Source organism: Rattus norvegicus, chromosome 13, assembly GCF_021556685.1.
Source record: "Rattus norvegicus strain SHRSP/BbbUtx chromosome 13, alternate assembly SHRSP_T2T, whole genome shotgun sequence".
NCBI lineage: Eukaryota > Metazoa > Chordata > Mammalia > Rodentia > Muridae > Rattus > Rattus norvegicus.
This window is the reverse complement of record NC_141546.1, coordinates 94,622,690-94,643,322: the sequence shown is the minus strand read 5'-3', so window position 1 is coordinate 94,643,322 and position 20,633 is coordinate 94,622,690. Positions and strand designations below refer to the sequence as shown.

Sequence of the window (20,633 nt, the reverse complement as noted above, 5' to 3'; positions counted from 1 at the left end):
AAGTGGAGAGCCAGCATCCTTCTTTCGGCTTGCTGGTTGTGGATACAATGTAACAAGCCACCTGCAGCTCCTGCTGCCAGGATTTCCCCACCATGATTAGCATATCCCCAAACTGTGAGCTAAAATAGATCATGACTTCAGTTCTTTTGTCATATATATACATTTATATTTCATATATATAATATATTATATATTATATATTATATATTATATATTATATATTATATATACATATATAATATATTATATATTATTATATATATTATTATATATATGAAAGAGATAATGAAAAAGCAACCAATACTTGAGAGCCAGTATTTATCAGAAATTATTTTGTACTAGATACCTCCCAATTATCTATATAAACTAGTTTCCTTCTTTTTTTTTTTTTTTTAAGTAGCTTAGGCTAGCCTCAAACTCACTGTGCAGCCTAGGTTAGTCTTGAACTCTTAATCTTCCTGCCTCTACCTCCTCCCTGGCCCTGGTGTTATAAACACACATCACTGGGCCAGCTAAACTACTTTATTCTTTGGTCACTAGTGTCCTCGCTACAGTTTGGATCTGGAATGCCCTACAAAGACCTGTGTCCTCAAGGCTTGGCCCAGTCTGTGGCACAAGTTGAGCCTATGAAGAGGCGGGGCTTAGTGGGAGGCCTTTGGGAACCTGCCCCAGGAGACTGTGGGAACCTTTTCCCTTTCTCTCACTCCCTGACCATGAAGTGCTCATTTTTGCTTCACAACGACCCTCTGCCATTGGTATCTGACTCTCCCACAGAAGTCTAGGAGGCATGGTGTGCTGGATCTCTGAAGGCCAAGCTGTAAGCCAAAGAAAGCCTTCTCCCCTTATAAATTGAGGACTTGAAGTGTTTGGTACAGTTACAGACAGCTAACACAGCCTTCCATTTAAACCTCTATGGGCTGAGTTCATGAAAATAAGCCTCGGTTTAAAGCAGCCAGCAGCAGAACTCTATCGTAGGGCCTTTTCCTTGTCAAAGGGAGCTATTGTCTTGCATGTACCTCCCTAGAGGTGGCAAGTCTGACCATATGACAAGGATGGGATGACCTCCACCAAAGAGGCTGAATCTGTGCCAATGACGCAGCCGGAGGCAGGGAGCACCCCTGCTAGGCACTCCCTGTCACCCCCTCCCATAACATCATAAAAATGTCTGGGTTTCCCAAGGCCAGCAAACAAAGGGACGGCTGCCTTTCAGAATAAGCCGTCCTCGACTGGATGTCTTCCAAGACACACAGAAGGAATCCCTCTGGCAGATGAATCAATTCACAGAGCTGCAGAGCAAGAGGGACCTGAAATAATCACCTGAAATGGCCTTTGTTTCCAAGATGAGGAAACGGGGAGGCCTTAGAGGTGAGAGGAACGGAGCAAGGTCACGGCTGATGCAGACCTGGATCCCGGCTCCGGTCAGGATAACTTCCGGCTCCAGCTTCTAAAGGTGGGAGTACCGAAGTCCAGCCTCAAAGTTTGTCTTTAGCTTCTTCATTAGAAGTCTTCGTTGGACTCAGTCAGAGGTAAGAGCTTTGAAATGGACATGTGCTCCTCTGTTTTCCAGAACATTTCATGCTCAGAATTGTCATGACACCCGGATCTGGATGGGTTCCCCTTACAGAAGTTCCTTGTCCTTCCCCCAGAGTGGGTAGTAAGGCATTCTGAGAGTGAGTTTTCTCAGGAACAAATGACTTGACATTATCAGCCTTGTGACCCCGCTCAACTATTGGCCAGCAATTAGCCCTATTGTTGGGGTGTTTCTAACTGAGCAAATGCTGTTATGTTTTTCTGTGATACAGGGCTAGACCTGGGCAGACTATCAGAATATCTGCTGAGCTGGGATACACAGTCTTAGCATCCTGTCTTCTACCCTTATCGAAGCAGACCTGTAGTGATGTGTGCAGCCCCTATGGTGGGCACGAATGAAGCTATGCGTTAAGCAGTGATAAGGCATGTCCCATTTGATGAGTCGCATCTGAGATACCTGCACACGGGAGGCCTAGGCTGAGGATCACAAACTTGAGGCCAGCTGGAACTGTACCCGAGGAGTTCTGTCTCAACCCTACCCCCACCCAGAAGGAATCAGTCAGGCTATTGTTAAATAGCCCATGTTTTATTCTCTGTCCTGAGAAATCTCTCTGTGACTACAGAAAACTTCAATCCGTGTAAGAGGGTGACTTTGAGCCAACAAATTATCAAAATCATGAATTTTACTCTTAGGGGTACAACTGGTCTTCTTTTGACGGACAGCAATGTCTAAATCAGTAACAGTAGAGGTGTGTAGAAGAGATCTTTATTTTAAATTTCATTTCACTTCTTTCTTTCTTTCTTTCTTTCTTCCTTTCTTTCCTTCTTTCTTTCTTTCTTTTCTTCTTTCTTTCTTTCTTCCTTCCTTTCTTCCTTTCTTCCTTTCTTCCTTCCTTTCTTTCTCTTTTTCTTTCTTTCTCTTCTTCCTTCTTTCTTTTCTTCTTTCTTTCTTTCTTCCTTCCTTTCTTCCTTTCTTTCTTCCTTTCTTTCTCTTTTTCTTTCTTTCTCTTCTTCTTTCTTTCTTTCTTTCTTTCTTTCTTTCTTTCTTTCTTTCTTTCTTTCTTTCTTTCTTTCCCTACTTACTTCTTTACCAGTGCCGGTGATGGTCAGAGAGCAGCTTACAGCAGTCCAGCCTCCTATTCCAACCTGTGGATACTGGGAATTGAATTCAGATCATCAGCCTGGCGCCTTAACCTGCTGGCTCATGAAAAGATTTTAGAATTGTGAGGAAGTGAGTACGTTTGAACTGCTTCAAACATGGTACAACCCACATGGGTTGGGTTTGTTTTGTTTTTTTGTTGCATTTGAGGCCAAATCTTGCTGTGTCACCCTGAGTGGCCCTGAACTCACTATGTAGGCCAGGCTGACCTTGAACTCACAGAGATCCTCTTGCCTCTGCCTCCACAGTGTTTACAGGAGGATGCAGAGGTGATGTGTAAATATTATGCAGTTATGTATAAGGGCTTAAGCACCTGTGGATTTTGGTGCCCCTGCTGAGGACAGGGATCCTAGAGTCACTTCCCTACGGATACTGAGGAACAGAAACTCTGCCTGGGCTGTCATTTGTGGCAGCCTGTAGCTCACCAAGCCTAGGTTCTATTTAGAACTAACCAGGCCTGTTGTGGTTCGAATGAGAAATGTCCTTGTTGGGTGATGCTATGGAACCTTTTACAGCCTTGCTGGAGAAAGTCCGTCTCTGGGGTGGGCTTTGAGGGTTTACAGTGTCACCCTGCTTCCTATTCGCTCCCTCTGCTCCCTTTGTCCATTTGAAATGTGAACTCTGAGCTTCCTATTTCTGCCATTTTGGACTCTAATCCGCCAGACCTTTCAGCCCCCCAAAACTTTCTTTTCTGATGTTGTTTTTGACCATGATATTTTATCATAGAAACAGAAAAAAGTAACTAACATAAGGCCCAGTCCTCACCACTCACATCATAACCTGACTCCACTGCCTCAGAAACTCCCGTAGGACAGACATTTGATTCCTGTCTTTCCCAAAGTTCTGCATTTGTGTGGGACTTTTATTGTGGTCGACTTTTCCTGAGAAGTTTGTTTATCGTTTCCAAGAAAGGATGGCAGAGAAAGAAGTTAAGCTCAGTGGGTAATGTGCTTGCTGTGAAAGTCTTGAGTTTGAATTCCCAAAGCTCTTGTAAAGAAGGATGATATAGCCCAGGCCTGCTTAACTACAGGGCTTGTTAATAACATAGATTTGAGGAGAAAGACCACTGACCCAGCTCATGGCCAAATGAATTGAAGCAGTTTTTTAAATGTGTATTGTAGGCTGTCTCTCTCTAAAGGCAGGAAGCTGTGGATGTGAGGTTTCTTTCTCTAACAAATAGTTTCTGTTTCCTACAACTTAGTACTTAGTACACATGCACATAGATTTCAGCTCCTACAAAAGTGTTGGGGGTGGAGGGGACTAATTAGGTCATTAGAGATCAGATAGAGACAGTAAAAATGGAAACAATGTATCTCGGTGTGTTTTGGCTTGAACCTTCAATGTATTTAAATTTCATTCAGGGTTCAGGCATTTAAAACACTAAACAGTTGCTGGGCATGGGGGCACCCGCCTTTAATCCTGCACAGTCAGGAAGTAGAAGCAAGCAGATCTCTGCGAGTTGAAGGCCAACCTGGTCTACAAATTGAGCTTCGGGACAGCCTGAACTACATAGAAAGACCCCTGTCTCAAAACAAAGCAGAAATAAACCTGGACAGAGCCTGGGACATCAGCTGCAGAAAGAGGGTGTGGGACCTGCCACCCTTGCCATGCATGCTGAGAAATCACACATGCTGAGGGGTTCCTTCCCTGCTCCCCCCCGGGTCTGGAGAGGATGTGGACGCTACACAGGGATCTATTCCTCCTGCTCGACACACTGATTCCAGTCCACGGTTATCACACTGGAGGCCCTCTACAGAGGGATTTTAAGTCACAGCACAGAGTGAAATGGAGTCACATGACCTCACAATATCTATAACAGGTGGGAGGCGGTTCTGGTCGGACAGGCTGCTCCTGGTCATCGAGACTCCCTGAGAGGTGAGAGTGATATCTTCAGGGAAGATGCAGCCCCGAGGGTAGAAAACACACACCCAGAAGGCAGATCGATGCTTAAAAGCTGTGGATTCTTTCTCTAACAAGTTGGTTCCTAAAACTCAGAGTATAATATAACCCACGTGGATAGAGATTTTTACTCCCTAAAAAGGCAATGGGATAGGGAGATAATTAGGTCACTAGAGGTCAGATAGTAAAATTAAAAAAAAAATGTATCTTGATGTGTTGTGGTTTGGATCTTCCCACAGGTGGCCAGCCTGTATGTTTGGGGAGTTGGTGAAACCCAGTGGGTTGGGGGGGTGTGCCCTTGAAGGAGCATGTGGGACTCCTGCCTTCCTCTTTCTTTCACTTCTTGGCTGCCATAAGGTTAGTAGTCTAGTCTCCTAACAGAAACTCCTGTCAAGACCGAAGTTAACAGGGCCAAGTGTTTGCAGATCTCTGAAACCAGGGGCCATAAGGAACCTTTCCTACCTTAAGTGTTTTGTGACAGCCGACCGGCACACTAGACACTACTAAAACATGGCTGCCATAGAAGACATCTAGGGGGTGGGACAGAGATACTCATATAAGAATTTCTTTAAACATGGCGGTGACAAGCACAGGCTAACACATGGTATTGGTGGTGGCTCAGTGGGGTACTGACGTAGCCTAGACCACTTTCAGAAGTGGGAAGGACTTCTGGCAGAGGCCAGTCTTCCCTGGAAAGTATGGCTTTGTTAGGGGGAAAATGCTGTGGGTGTGTATGTGTGATGGAGTTAGGGCCCAGCCTCAGTTAATGAAGGCACGTGTTCCAGCTGCCTCACATTCCTTCAGGCATACCTTTGCCTGTTAGTTCCCTATGCCCCCCAACAAATTCCACACACTGATCAGCTTAAACAAGGCAAATGTCTCTGAAAGTTCCGTCTCTGTGCTTAGAGCCAGTTTACTGAGGCTTCCTTACAGGGCCTGGGAGGAGACAACACACTTTCTGACCTCAGTCAACTTCCAGGAGCCATGGGGGACCCTTGACCTGTGGCCTCTTCTGTTCTCTTCAGAGCATGGGGCTCCTCCCTTTTCCATGCACCACATCACCTTCTTCTCTGATCCAGAAGCTGGTCCTTTTTATAAAACCTGGATTGTATCTGGCCCAAGTAAATAATCTGGGACCATCTGGTGTGTCTCAAGCCCTTAGGCATGTCTGCAAAGCCATTCCTGATGTTACTGCAGTTGGATTTTGTCTGTCTCTTCAAAGATCTCTTGTTGAGGGCTTTGTGTTTAGCCTGTGGCATTCCGGGGAAGTAGTGGAAATTTTAACCCAGTGAGAAGTTAGGCCACTTCAGGGCATGCCCCTGAAGGTACCTGAACCTTATAGCCAAAGACAGTTGTCCTTAGTTGCCTGGTGTTTTTGTTGTTGTTGTTTTGATTTTTTTCTTCTTTCCTTTTTCAAAGCTTAAAGAGTGTTTTTAGTATAAAATGGCACTCTTTACTTCTTTCTCTTTGGCTATCATGAGGTGAACAGAATACCCATCATGACCAAAAGTCCCAGGATTTTGCTGTGATAGTCTGACTCACCATAGGCACAAAGCGAGACCAGAAAGTGGACTAAAACCCTTGAAACCATGACCCTAAATAAATCCTTCTTCCTCTAAATTGATCTCAGGTATTTTTTTTACAGTAATTAAAAGCTGACAAATGGTCCCTAATATCTCTCAACATCAATAGACTCAATTCCCCAATAAAAAGACATAGACTAACAGACTGGATATGTAAACAGGACCTAGCATTTTGTTGCATACAAGAAACACACCTCAGTGACAAAGACAGACACCACCTCAGAGTAAAAGGCCAGAAAACAACTTTCCAAGCAAATAGTCCCAAGAAACAAGCTGGAGGAGCCATTCTAATATCAAATAAAATTGACTTTCAACCACAAGTTATCAAAAAAGATAGGGCAGGACACTTCATACTGGTCAAAGGAAAAATCCATCAAGATGAACTCTCAATTCTGAACATCTATGCTCCAAATGCAAGGGCATCAACATTCATAAAAGAAACTTTACTAAAGCTCAAAGCAAACAAAGCAACTCACACAATAATAGTGAGAGACTTCAACACCCCACTGTCATCAATGGACAGATCATCAAAACAGAAACTAAGCAGAGACACAGTGAAACTAACAGAAGTTATGAACCAAATGGATTTGACAGATATCTATAGAACATTTCATCCTAAAACAAAAGAACATACCTTCTTCTCAGCACCTTATGGTACCTTCTCCAAAATTGACCATATATACAATCAGTCACAAAACAGGTCTCAGCAGATACAAGGTGACAGAAATAATCCCATGCATCCTATCAGATCACCATGGATCTTCACTAACAACAAAGATGGCAGAAAGCCCACATACACACGGAAGCTGAACAACTCTGTACACAATGATAACCTGGTCAAGGAAGAAATAAAGAAAGAAATTAAAGACTTTTTAGAATTTAATGAAAATGAAGTCACAACATACCCAAACTTATGGGACACAATGAAAGCTGTACTAAGGGGAAAAGTCATAGCTCTGAGTGCCTGCAGAAAGAAACTGGAGAGAGCACACACTAGCAGCTTGACAGAACATCTAAAAGACGCAAATACACCCAAGAGGAGTAGATGGCAGGAAATAACCAAACTCAGGGCTGAAATCAACCAAATAGAAACAGAAAGAATTGTACAAATAATCAACAAAACCAGAAGCCGGTTCTTTGAGAAAATCAACAAGATAGATAAACCTTTAGCCAGACTAACCAGAGGGCACAGAGAGTATATCCAAATTAACAAAATCAGAAATGAAAAGGGAGACATAACAACAGAATCTGAGGAAATAAAAAAAAAATCATCAGATCCTACTACAGCAGCCTATATTCAACAAAACTGGAAAATCTGGATGAAATGGACAATTTTCTAGACAGATATCAGGTGCCAAAGTTAAGTCAGGATCAGATAAAACATCTAAATAGTCCCATATCTCATAAAGAAATAGAAGCAGTCTTTCAAAGTCTCCCAACCAAAAAAAAAAGCCCAGAACCCGATGGGTTTAGTGCTCAATTCTATCAGACCTTCATAGAAGACCTAATATCAATACTCTTCAAACTATTCCACAAAATAGAAACAGAAGGAACACTACCCAATTTGTTCTAGGAAGCCAAAATTACACTTATACCTAAACCACACAAAGACCCAACAAAGAGACTTAAGACCAATTTCCCTTATGAAAACTCATGTCAAAATATTCAATAAAATTCTCACAAATGAATCCAAGAGCACATCAAAAGGATTATTCATAATGATCAAGTAGGCTTCATCCCAGAGATGCAGGGATGGTTCAATGTACAGAAATCCAACAACGTAATCCACTATATAAACAAACTCAAAGAAAAAACCCACATGTTTATTTCATTAGATGCTGAGAAGCATTTGACAAAATATAACACCGCTTCATGTTAAAAGTCTTAGAAAGATCAGGAATTCAAGGCCCATACCTAAACATAGTAAGAGACATATACAGCAAACCAGTAGCCCACATCAAACTAAATAGAGAGAAACTTGAAGCAATCCCACTAAAATCAGGGACTAGACAAGGCTGCCCACTCTCTCCCTACTTATTCAATATAGTTCTTGAAGTCTTAGCCACAGCAATCAGACAACAAAAAGAGGTCAAAGGGATACAAATTGGAAAAGAAGAAGTCAAAATATCACTATTTGCAAATGATATGATAGTATACTTAAGTGACCCCAAAAATTCTACCAGAGAACTACTAAGCCTGATAAACAACTTCAGCAAAGTGGCTGGGTATAAATTAACTCAAACAAATCAGTAGCCTTCCTCTACTCAAAGGATAAACAGGCTGAGAAAGAAATTAGGGAAATGACACCCTTCACAATATTCACAAATAATATAAAATACCTTGGGATGACTCTTACCAAGCAAGTGAAAGATCTGTGTGAGAAGAACTTCAAGTTTCTGAAGAAAGAAATCAAAGAAGATCTCAGAAAACGGAAAGATCTCCCATGCTCATGGATTGGCAGGATTAATATAGTAAAAATGTCCCTCTTACTGAAAGCATTCTACAGGTGCAATGCAATCCCCATCAAAATTCCAACTCAATTCTTCCCAAACTTTGAAAGAGCAATTTGCAAATTCATTTGGAATAATAAAAAACTCAGGATACCAAAAACTATTCTCAACAATAAAAGAACTTCTGGGGGAGTCACCCTCCTTGACCTCGAGCTGTATTACAGAGCAATAGCAATTAAAAAAAACTATGTGGTATTGGTACAGAGACAGGCAGGTAGATCAATGGAATAGAATTGAAGACCCAGAAATGAACCCACACACCTATGGTCACTTGATCTTTGACAAAGGAGCTAAAAGCAACCAGTGGAAAAAAGATAGCATTTTCAACAAATGGTGCTGGTTCAACTGGTGGTCAGCATGTAGAAGAATGCAAATTGATCCATTCTTATCACCTTGTACAAAGCTCAAGTCCAAGTGGATCAAGGACTGCCACATCGAACCAGATACACTGAAACTAATAGAAGAAAAAGTGGGTAAGAGCTCGAACACATGGACACAGGGAAAATTTTCCTGAACAGAACATCAGTGGCTTATGCCCTAAGATCAAGAATAGACAAATGGGACCTCATAAAATTGCAAAGCTTCTGTAAGGCAAAGGACACTGTCATTAGGACAAAATGGCAGCCAACAGATTGGGGAAAGATCTTTCCCAATCCTACATCTGATAGAGGGCTAATATCTAATATATACAAAGAACTCAAGAAGTTAGAATCAAATAACCCTATTAAAAAATGGGCTACAGGGGTTGGGGATTTAGCTCAGTGGTAGAGCGCTTGCCTAGAAAGCGCAAGGCCCTGGGTTCGGTCCTCAGCTCCGGAAAAAAAAAAAAAAAGGGCTACAAAGGTAAACAAAGAATTCTCAACTGAGGAATTTCGAATGGCCTAGAAGCACCTAAAGAAATGTTCAACATCCTTAGTCATCAGGGAAATGCAAATCAAAACAACTCTGAGATTCCACCTCACACCAGTGAGAATGGCTAAGATCAAAAACTCAGGGGACAACAGATGCTGGCAAGGATGTGGAGAAAGAGGAACACTCCTCCATTGTTGGTGGGATAACAAGCTGATACAACCACTTGGGAAATCAGTCTGGAGGTTCCTCAGAAAATTGGACATTGCACTTCCTGAGGACCCAGCTCTACCACTCCTGGGCATATACCCAAAAAATGCTCCAACATATAACAAGGACACATGCCCACTATGTTCTTAGCAGCCTTATTTATAATAGCTGGAAGCTGGAAAGAACCCAGATGTCCTTCAACAGAGGAATGGTACAGAAAATGTGGTACATCTACACAATGGAGTACTGTTCAGCTATTAAAAACAGTGACTTCGTGAAATTCTTAGTCAAATGGATAGAACTAGGAAATGTCATTCTGAGTGAGGTAAGCCAATCACAAAATGACACACATGATATGCACTCACTGATTAGCCCAAAAGCTCGGATTACCCAAGATACAATTCACAAACCACATGAAGCTCAAGAAGGAGGAAGAACAAAGTGTGGATGCTTCAGACCTCTTAGAAGGGTGAACAAAAATACTCACAGGAGGAAATATGGAGACAAAGTATAGAGCAGAGAATGAAGGAAAGGCCATTCAGAAACTGCACCACCCTATGAGCATCCTCTTATAGAAGCAATGGGGCAGATAGTGTGTTTCTGGAGGGGAAAATGGGAAAGAGAATAACACTTAAAATGTAAATTAAAAATCCATTTAAAAAGAAAATGTTAAAAAAAGAAAGAAAGAAAGCTGACAAACACAGCCAGGCTCTGAGGCTAAGGACATGGATACCTTTGAGGCCATAGTCTTCTGCCAACCAGACTGTGAGTCCAGCTCTTTTTGAGAGTGATCCCAACTCCACTCTGCCTTCCTAAGCACAGCCCAGACACCTTGGCTATTGGTCCTGGACTTCTAGTCTGGAAGCCCGTTGAGCTCACTGACCAACACATACACAGCCCTCAGGAGCCTTGGAGGGATGCAGCTGTCTCCCATCTCTAGTAGACAGAGCGCCAGCAATTAGCAAGTTTCTCCTTCCCTGGTTCATCCTGTGTAGGTCAGAGATCTCCAGGGGATTGCTGTACGCATGGGCTCAGTAGAGAAGCAGGCAGACCTTCAGGGAAATAGCACAGACATATTAGCAAGAGTTGGTCCCCATAACTACACAGGCTAGGAAGCCCTAGGACCTGCAGTGAAGCAGGCGGAGGCCTGGAAGACCAGAGGGGTAAACTCCATCAAATTATAAAACCAGGTTATGAGGCCTGCACCTAGTCTAAGTCCACGGGCTTGAAGACAGGTGAATGGCAGATTCTCTCCCTCCCTTCCCTTTGGGAAGCATTTGTCTAGAAGAAATGGGCTTCATGAACGGCTTGATCAGAACTCCAGGCCTATTGCCCATGGTTTTCTGAGTCCTGCCTTCCTCAGTTACATCCTGAGAGAGGCAAGTTGGCCACTAACTATATTTCAGGTTCAAATCTACAAACTACAGAGGCCCGACCAAAGTGGGGTGTGCTGCCTGTATTCCTCCAGCGAGATTCCCGAGATCAAACTGGGAATGGTCAGAGGAAGTCACCCATCTGCCTTCACTCATGGTTTGTCTGAGGTACCAGATAATTATTCTTTTTAAAAAGTTATAGTTAGAGTAGAGCTCGCAAGTGGTACCAGTCTCGTGGACGCCCGTGGGTCAGTGACTGTGCCCAAGATTCTAGAATAAAAATTTGAGCATTGTTAGGAAATATGCAGAGGAGGGAAGAGTGAATGAACCCTCAGCACATGTAAGCAACAGAAAAGCAAAGCTGTTAGGTATGTGTGGTGTGGGGAAGAAAACTATGGAGTAAGCAGTTAATAGATCGCCTCATTTAACTAGCACCATCTAGTCATATTGATTCTCACCCAAATTTCCTCCGTGCTCCCCCATCGACTAACAGTGCTCAGAGCACAGGGCTCTCCAGAGGCTGAAATTTCTCATTTGCATCAGTGACAGGGTACTCTCTCATCTGTGAGTCAGACTAACAGTCATTGACCTATCGAATACTGGGTGTTCTCAAAGAGTGGGAAATCAGATTACAAAGCGGTACGACAGACTCCAACCTGTGGTGATGCTGCCCTGTAAGTGTGACCCTGAGGGATCACTTGCTGGCTAACCAGCCAGCCAGCTTCCCCCAAAGGTCCCTTCTCTGCACTGCTGTTCCACTGGCCACCCTCTTCCTCTGTGTATTTCATCTGGCTTTGCAAGTGAGAAAGTAAGGACAGTGATGCCCTGCGGTACACAAAGAGCCGGTGTTCAGCCCATCTTACTGTGACTACAAAGACCGCCATGGGCCTCTCTCTACACTAACGACGCATACCTGGATAAACTCACAGTCCCCAGGAGCCCCTTCTTATCAACAGAAGTGCCATTAATGAGTGTCTGTGCTTAGGCACACGGGGACAGGCGCAGGGTAGCATCAATGCCCTTCACTTTGTCCTCTGATTCTTGTGTCCCCTGGTTCCCAGCCTCTGGGTGTCCATATCTCCTTCATGTGTCCAGTACAATAGGGGAGCTATGAATCAGCAGAGACATGTCCTTTTACAACACCAAATAAGGGACTGAGCCCTAAAACCATCCATAAACCCAACAAGGTTTTATTAATTCAAACAAAGTGTAATCTGTAGTCGGAGGGTGTCTAGGGCCACATCAGCCTGCATGACTCTCAAAGGAAAAGGAAGGGAAAGCAAGACTGCCCACCTCTGTTTATAGGGAACAATTGTTCTCCGGGTCCAAACCACATGTCCATAATAGGAAAGAAGAAGGCAGCCCTATCAGGGAGTTTTTATTCTTAGGGCCGGAAAAGAGCAAAGGCTGCTTCTCTGGCCTGCAGTGTGTCAGCCTTGAACTTCCCATTCCCCCTCCTCTCCTTAGCCCCGCCCCCGCCCCCAGCTCCTGTGCTTTGGTCTTGGCTTGCACAAAAATGTATTTCCCATCTTGACACCGTTGTGATAAGCCGCCACCTTCCAGTGGATGAGATGAACAGGAAACCACAGGGTGTGCAGTCAAAATCCTCGCTGGGCCGCCTTCGTGGCACTTGAAGGGACGCCGTGAAGGGGCTCTGATCTCTAGGGCTGGTCTTTAGAGTCACTAGAACCGTAGGCATGACAGAGAGATGTGGCTGTGTCACTTCTGAGGGTGAAGAAAGTAAGAAGGAAGTCCTCTTGTTCTCCCGGAGCAGGGACAGCGGAGACACTCAGGTCTTGGTGGCCATTGTTTGGGAGATGATTTGCTGCTGTTTTCACTGCAAATCGAGTGCACAGCAGGGAGCCTTTGCCCAGGATTTGGGTGTGAGCGTTCTTGTTACATTCTCCTTACTAAAGCTTCTCCGTGGAGTACAAGGCTGTGCGCTGCCTGCTTCCCCAGTCAAATACTCCCTGACTACCCCATGGCCACCATGGCCAGGAAAGCCACCATGGCCAGGAAAGCAGGCCACGGGATCCAAGGTGAAGAAATGTGAATGTGTAGAGTAGGCAGTGGACTGAGAGCAAAAACAGTGAAAGCACCCTAGTCCCGGCGGACCAGGCTTGTTCCTGTGGACACAGACTTGCAGCCGTTTGCCACCCGTCTGTCTTTCGTCCATGACTGTGTAAAAGAGGCAGGGCTGGATTGGTAGACTGTGTGGGGTGTGCTTTCAGACTCTTCCCTTCTCCTGCACAGAACATGCGACTCCTTACCACCGACATTCGGGACTATTCTGAGACATGGGTTTGTCTCCTGTCCTAATTGTCTACCTAGTTTGTTTTCCCTCCTGAGGATTGGACCCAAGATATGATACATGCAAGGAAGGGCTCTACCATGAGCTACAGACCAGCTGATTGTCTTATACGTGGCTGGAAAGCAAAGGTAATCATTCTGTTTTGGGAAGAGGGCTTTACCATGTAGTCCTGACTGATCCGGAACTCACTATGTAGACCAGGCTGACCTTGAACTTGTGGGTGATCTTCCTGCCTCCTATAGGTGACAGCCTTGTGCCTGACTCTGAGGAGTGTAATTATGACCGGCCTTTCCTAGTTATAACATTTATAATGTAGGGGCACTTGAAGGCATTACCTATTCTCTAGTGTAGCCTAATAGTGTGAGTTCAGATGAACCATTGCCTTTAGCCATGAGATGTTGTCAATAAATGTCCAGAGCATTACATATTGCCTTTACAGAGAGATCTCACTAAAAGTGTAGGGCTCAACCCAAACACTCACCAGGCTTAGCTGGAGAAACAAATTGCATTACACATATTTGGTATATACACTCCACAGAGTCAGGCAAAGGCTGTCGCCTATAGGAGGCAGGAAGATCACCCACAAGTTCAAAGTCAGCCTGGTCTACATAGTGAGTTCCAGATATATTTGGTAAATATTGACATATTTAGTCATCTTTGTCCATCAAATATCCGAGAAAACAATGTAAAGAGAAGGAAGGTTTATCTGGGCTCTGTTTTAGCCACACTGTTCTATTGCTGTGAAGAGACACCATGACCAAGGCAGCTCTTATGGAAAAAAGCATTTAATTAGGGGCCTGCTTACAATTTTTAGAATATCAGTCCATGATCATCACAGTTGGAAGCAGACAGGCATGGGACTGAAACAGTAGCTGAGAGCTTTATACCCTGATCCACAGGCGGGGGAGGGGAGCTCTGGGTGGTGCCGACAAGGGCCTTTAAAACCTCAAAGTTAACTCCCAGTGACATACCTCCCCCAACAAGGCCACACCTCCACCAACAAGGCCACACCTCTCCCAACAAGGCCACACCTCTCCCAACAAGGCCACAGCTCCCCCCAATAGGGCCACTCCTCCCCCCAGTAAGGCCACACCTCCACCAATAAGGCCACACCTCCACCAACAAGGCCACAGCTCCCCCCAATAAGACCACAACTCCCCCTAATAAGGCCATACCTCCCCCCCCATAAGGCCATACCTCCCCCCCCCAATAAGGCCACACCTCCTCTGACAAGACCACACCTCCCTCAACAAGGTTACACCTTCCCCAACAAGGCCACACCTCCCCCGACAAGGCCACACCTCTCAATTCTTTGCAAACAGTTTCACTAACTAGAGAACAAATGCTAAAGCACATGAGCCTGTGGATGCCATTCTCGGTCAAACCACCACAGGCTCTGAACTGTAGAAGTCAGTCTATGGCAGCCGCCACCATCATGCCTAGGTCTGTGTAAGACAGAGCATCATGGTAGACAAGTACTCTAACCTAGAACTTCTCACCTCAAGATGAACAAAGAGGACAGGGCCATGCAAGTTAATAATTCGTCAAAGACCTGGTGACCCACACTCCTACTGTCCATAGTTGCAGCGCCTACCAACCGTCTATCCAAATTCTGAATCTGTCAGTGGAGGAGACCATTGATTAGCTCTGTAGATCCCGTGTCATAGAGATCTCCTCAGATCTTCACACAGTGGAATATATGTTAGTGTTAAAATGGAAGACCCGACGTGTGCTATACCATGAAATGGTCTTGAGAGCACACCATATAAAAGAATCCTGCAAGGCTACCTCTTGTTCGAGTCCATTCATGTGGTAATATTTAGAGTAGATAAACCCAGACAGGCATAACTCAGATGGGTGGGTGTCAGAGGCTGCAGGCACAGGGAATTAAGACGCACAAGGTTTAATGAGGACTGGCTGTTGCTGTGCTGTGGTGGATAAATTCAGGAACTAGGTATAGCCAATCATCTTACAACATCATGAGCTACCAAACATCACTGAGTCACTTACTCCAAAACGGTCAGTTTGGGCAGTGTACGTGGATCAGGGGGGAAGGCTTGCTTGCCAACATACAAGGCCCTGGGTTTGATCCTCAACTCCACAAAATGAAATAAAATGATTAATTGTATGTTATGTGAATTTCATCCTTTTTTTTTTCTTTAAAATAGAGTTGGGATGGAAAATATGGCTCACTGCATAAAGGTGTTTGGTTTGCTCACACACACACACACACACACACACACACACACACAGAGAGAGAGAGAGAGAGAGAGAGAGAGAGAGAGAGAGAGCCTCCTACTGATAAGAAAAGCTACTCAGGAGACATTAAATATATTTTTTTTTCTTTTCCGGTTTTTTGAGACAAGGTTTCATGGTATAGCCCTTGCTGTCCTGGAACTTGTTTTGTAGACTAGGCTAGCCTCAAACTCACAGAGATCTGCCTGCCTCTACCTCTCTAGTACTGGGATTAAAGGCATGTGCCACCATGCTTGGCTTTAAACACAGGTTTTCAAGATTCAAACATAGCGGTTGTTTGTGTCACTCTGGGACACACACTGATATGTCCAGGACTTTGGATGTTGGCGTTAGTAATGAAAGATCAGCTTCCTTTGTAAATGTTTGCCTGGTATTTTAAAACCACTCCACAATAAATGTGATTTTCATCTGATTTTATTTTTGGTGGTGGAACCCAAGGCCTCATGCATGCACAGCACATATTCTATCCCCAGGCCCTTTAGGTAAAGCTATTTATTTATTTTGTGGTTTTGAGACAAAATCTCATTATGTATGTCTGGTAGCCAGGAACTCACTATGTAAACCAGGCAGGCCCTGAAGTTTTGACAAATCTTTGATACTCCTAAATGCTGGCTTTTAAAAAATGTAAGACCCAAGCTGGGCAGTGGTAGTTGGTGCATGCCTTTAATCCCAGCACTCAGGAGGCAGAGGAAGGCAGATCTCTGAGTTCAAAGCCAGCCTAGTCTACAATGCGAGTTCCAGGACTTCCAGGGTTATATCGAGAGACTGTTTTGAGAAACAAAACAAACAAAAACTTAAAAAAAAAAAAGTGAGACTCTATACTTGGCTTCATATGTAATTCTATCTGTCTGTCTGTCTGTCTGTCTGTCTGTCTGTCTGTCTGTCTGTCCTGACTATATAACAAGAACACTGGAGACTAACTGTGATGGAGTCAAGCAGTTTAAAGTCTTATTAAGTTGGGCATCAGCCTAGAGAGAAAATAAAAACCACCAAACGGGCAATTTGGTGCAAAATTGTTATTGTTATATTTCTAATTGCATTTCTCTGCCCCGAATTCCTCATCTGCTGAGTTGTTCAGGGTGACACAGTCTTCCTGCTATTGTCCCTCTCCAGACTCCCTAGGTTATTGGTTCATGACGTAAAGTCTTGTCTAATGTCTGTCCTAGGGCCTGAGATTCCCTTCTTTCCTGACACTGGGACCAGTCTCAGAGTTGACTACCTGTGACTGCTTAGTTCTATGAAGAACCCGGAAACTGATCCAGCTGCCTCCTGGGAAGTCCGGGGCCTAGCACCTCCTGCTACCTGTGACTCTCTGATGAACTCTAAGTGCACCTCAGACTGAAAATGGACCACAATGATTTATGCATCATAGGGCCTACCCGAAGAAAACCACAAACTGACTCTGTAGCCAAGGATGACCCTAACTTTGTAATCCTCCTGTCTCTGCTTTCCGAATGCTGGGACTACAGATACATACCCCCATACTCAGTTTTATGTGGTGCTGGGACTCAAACCTAGGGATCCCTTAATTCTAGGAAAGCACTCGACCAACCGAGCTATGATTCAGTCTCCTTTATGTAACCTTGAAGAAATGTGAGGTGAGGGTAGCTTGCTTGGGTAAGGACACTGAAGAGAAATACTATCCACCCAGGGGAACTCGAATAGCCATTAGCCATCCTTTCTGGGACTCTAGTAAATGTCTGGTAAAGAGAGGGTGGCCCTGTCCTCATGATATACCTATCCTGGGACACATGTAGCATTATCGGCTGTCACAAAGCCGTCTGGACCATGAGGGCAGGGTGGCTCTATGCCACCTGGAAGAATCGGAGAATTTTACTGAGGACATCATCCAAGCTCCCATGGGTTCCAGCCAGTGTCTCCCTGATGCTCCATCACTTTTATTGGATCTCAGACCTCCTGCTGATGACATTGTTTGGATGCCACTTACCTTTTTACGCGTATGTCACCTCAGTGAAGAGCTGAATCTTGCCCAAGGACAACAGTTGCTGTAGCCAGCCATGGCCGTGGCATCTTTTATTTTTATTATTTCTTTTTCACTTTTTTTAAAAGTTCACTTTATATCCCAACTTCCCCTCCCCCTTCCACAGTCCCTTTCCCGATTCCCCCTTCTCAGAGTGGAGGCCCTCCTGGGTATCTCCCCATCCTGGCATATCAAGTCTTTGCAGGGATAGGTGCTTCTGCTCCCACAGAGACTGGACAAGACAGCAGAGTTAGGGGAATGGATTCCACAGACAGGCAACAGCTTTAGGGACAGCCACTGCTCCCATTGGTTGGGGCCCCACATGAAGACTAAGCTGAACATCTGCTACAAATGTGAAAAGGGGAGGGGGCCTAGGTCCAGCCCATGTATGCTCTTTGGTTGGTGGTTCAGTCTCTGAGACCTCCCAAGGATTCAGGTTAGTTGATTCTGTTCGTCTTCTTATGCAGTTCCTCTCCCCTTCGGGGCCTTCAATCCTTCCCCCAAATCTTTCACAAGTGTCCCTAAGCTCCATTCACTGTTTGGTTGTGGCTATTTGCATCTGTCTGAGTCAGCTGCTGGGTGGAGCCTCTCAGAGGACAGCCATGCTAGGCTCCTGTCTGCAAACTTAATAGAGTATCCTTAACAGTGTCTGGGATTGGTGCTTGCCCATAGGATGGGTCTCTGGTTGGGCCAATTATTGGTTGGCCATCCCCTCAGTTTCTACTCTAATACCTGTTCCTGCATTTTTTGTAGAAAGGATAAATTTTGGGTTGAAAGTTTTGTGGATGGGTTGGTGTCTCAATCACTCCACTGGAGTTCCTGCCTGGCTACAGGAGGTGGCCTCTTCAAATTCCATATCTCCACTGCTGTGAGATTCAGTTAAGGTTAACCCCATTGATTCTTGGGAGACTCTCCTATCCCAGGTCTCTGGCATGTATTTCAGATGACCCCACCCCAGCCAGCTACAGATTCTATTCATTCTCATGGTGATCTGACCATCTCCCCTCTGTCTCCCCGTACCTGATCCGGACCCACCCCCCATTCCAGAACCTCCTCATACCCTCTCCCATCCAGTTCCCTCCCTCTGCCAGCTTCCTACAACTGTTTTATTTCCCTGTTGAAGTGAGATCCAAACATCCTTCCTTGGGTCTTCCTTCTTGTATAGTGTCTTTGAGTCTGTGGAGTGTAGAGACAGGGTCTCACTGTGTAGCTCTGGCTGTCCTGGAACTATGTAGACCAGGCTGGCCTCAGACTTAAGAGTTCTGCCTGCTGCTGCTTCCCAAGTGCTGGGATCGAAGTGTACACCCCTGAAACCAGCTAGCATGATACCTTAAAAGGTAATATTATTTTAGGTTACAAACCTATGGTGGTTTGAATGAGAATGGTCTCCATAGGCTCATATCTTTAAATAGTTGCCACTAGTTGGTAGAACTGTTTGAGAAGGATTAGGAGGTGTGGCCTTAATCCAGGCATATCACAGTACCTTGAGGTTTCAAAAGATTCCTGTGATTCCTAGTGCTCTCTCTCCCTGGGAACCATGGATCAAGATGTGAGCTCTCAGCTGCTTCTTCTAGCCACCATCACAGACTCTAACCCTTTGAAACCATAAGCCACAGTGAAGGTTTCTTCTCTTTGTGGTCTTGGTCATGGTGTTTTATCACAGCAACAGAAAAGCAGCTAAGACAAAACCACCTCCCCCAAAACAGTAAAAAAAAAAAATACAACAAAAACCAAAACAAAACAATCAAAAACAAAAACAAAAATAACCTCGGTTTAAGTGAATCAACATGACAGAAGTATTCAGTTACCTGAATGGCCAATAGAATTAAAGAGTCCAATCTTCATAATCCCCCCCACCCTCTTTTTTCAGTTTAAAATGACATAAAATCATCTACTGTTTGAAATGTATAAATGGTATTGGTGCACATGAAGTATGCCTTTAAAATTCAAGATAAGTAAATAAAACGGGGGAAGGTGCTGTTAGCCAGGAGTGTTGGCACACACCTATAATCCCAGCACTGGATTGCTGAAGCAGAAAAATTGTGAGTTTGAAGCCAACCTGGGCTTTATAACAATACTGTTCGGAAATGTGTAACAGAAACACTGTCAGAGACTGTGATTACTGAGTCCATCAATACAATGATGGGTGTCGGGTAGTCTTCACTACTTCATTTAGAAATGTTTTAAAGTGCATCCTTGACACTCGTGGGAATTAGGAGCTGTGGTCACACAACAGTATAGCCACACACGTTCTGTGTGTTTGAGGAAGGACAAAGGGACACACACACACACACTCTCTCTCTCTCTCTGAAACTTGCAAAGAACTTAAGTTCATGTGTAGTATCTAAATATATACCATATAACTTATTTCCATCTAGATAGTAGGTTCAAGACCCCGCACTGAAAAACCCATTTTCTGGATTGGGATGAGGTTTTCCTAGAGAACAAAGGGTGAGTTCAGAAGACACTTTCAATGACACCATATTCTTCCTTCCTTCCTTCCTTCCTTCCTTCCTTCCTTCCTTCCTTCCTTCCTTCCTTCCTTCCTTCCTTCCTTCCATCCATTTGTTTTGGTTTTTTTGAGACAGAGTATGATGGTTTGTATATGCTTGGCTCAGGGAGTGGCACTGTTGGGAGGTGTGGCCTTGTTGGAGTAGGTGTGGCCTTGTTGGAGTAGGCGTGGCCTTCTGGGTGTTGGCTTTAATATTTTTGTCCTAGCTGCCTGGGAGCCAGTATTCTCCTAGCAGCCTTCAGATGAAGATTTAGAACTCTCAGCTCCTCCTGCACCATGCCTGCCTGGACACTGCCATGCTCCTGCTTGATGATAATGGACTGAATATCTGAACCTGTAAGCCAGACCCAATTTAAATGTTGTCCTTATAGGAGTTGCCTTGGTTATGTTGTCTGTTCATAGCAGTAAAACCCATACAGGGTTTCTATATGGGACCCTGGCTGTCCTGGAACTCACCCTG

At 44.4% G+C, this 20,633-nt stretch overlaps 1 long non-coding RNA gene across 1 annotated transcript; it reads left to right on the top strand.

Annotated features, from left to right (window-relative positions):
• The first annotated feature begins 1,152 nt into the window (after positions 1–1,152).
• Positions 1,153–19,504, top strand: LOC148001841 (uncharacterized). The gene is made up of 3 exons (XR_015636221.1): positions 1,153–1,526; positions 2,625–2,761; positions 16,847–19,504. It is a non-coding gene; the product is annotated as an uncharacterized LOC148001841 (long non-coding RNA).
• Positions 19,505–20,633: the final 1,129 nt, after the last annotated feature.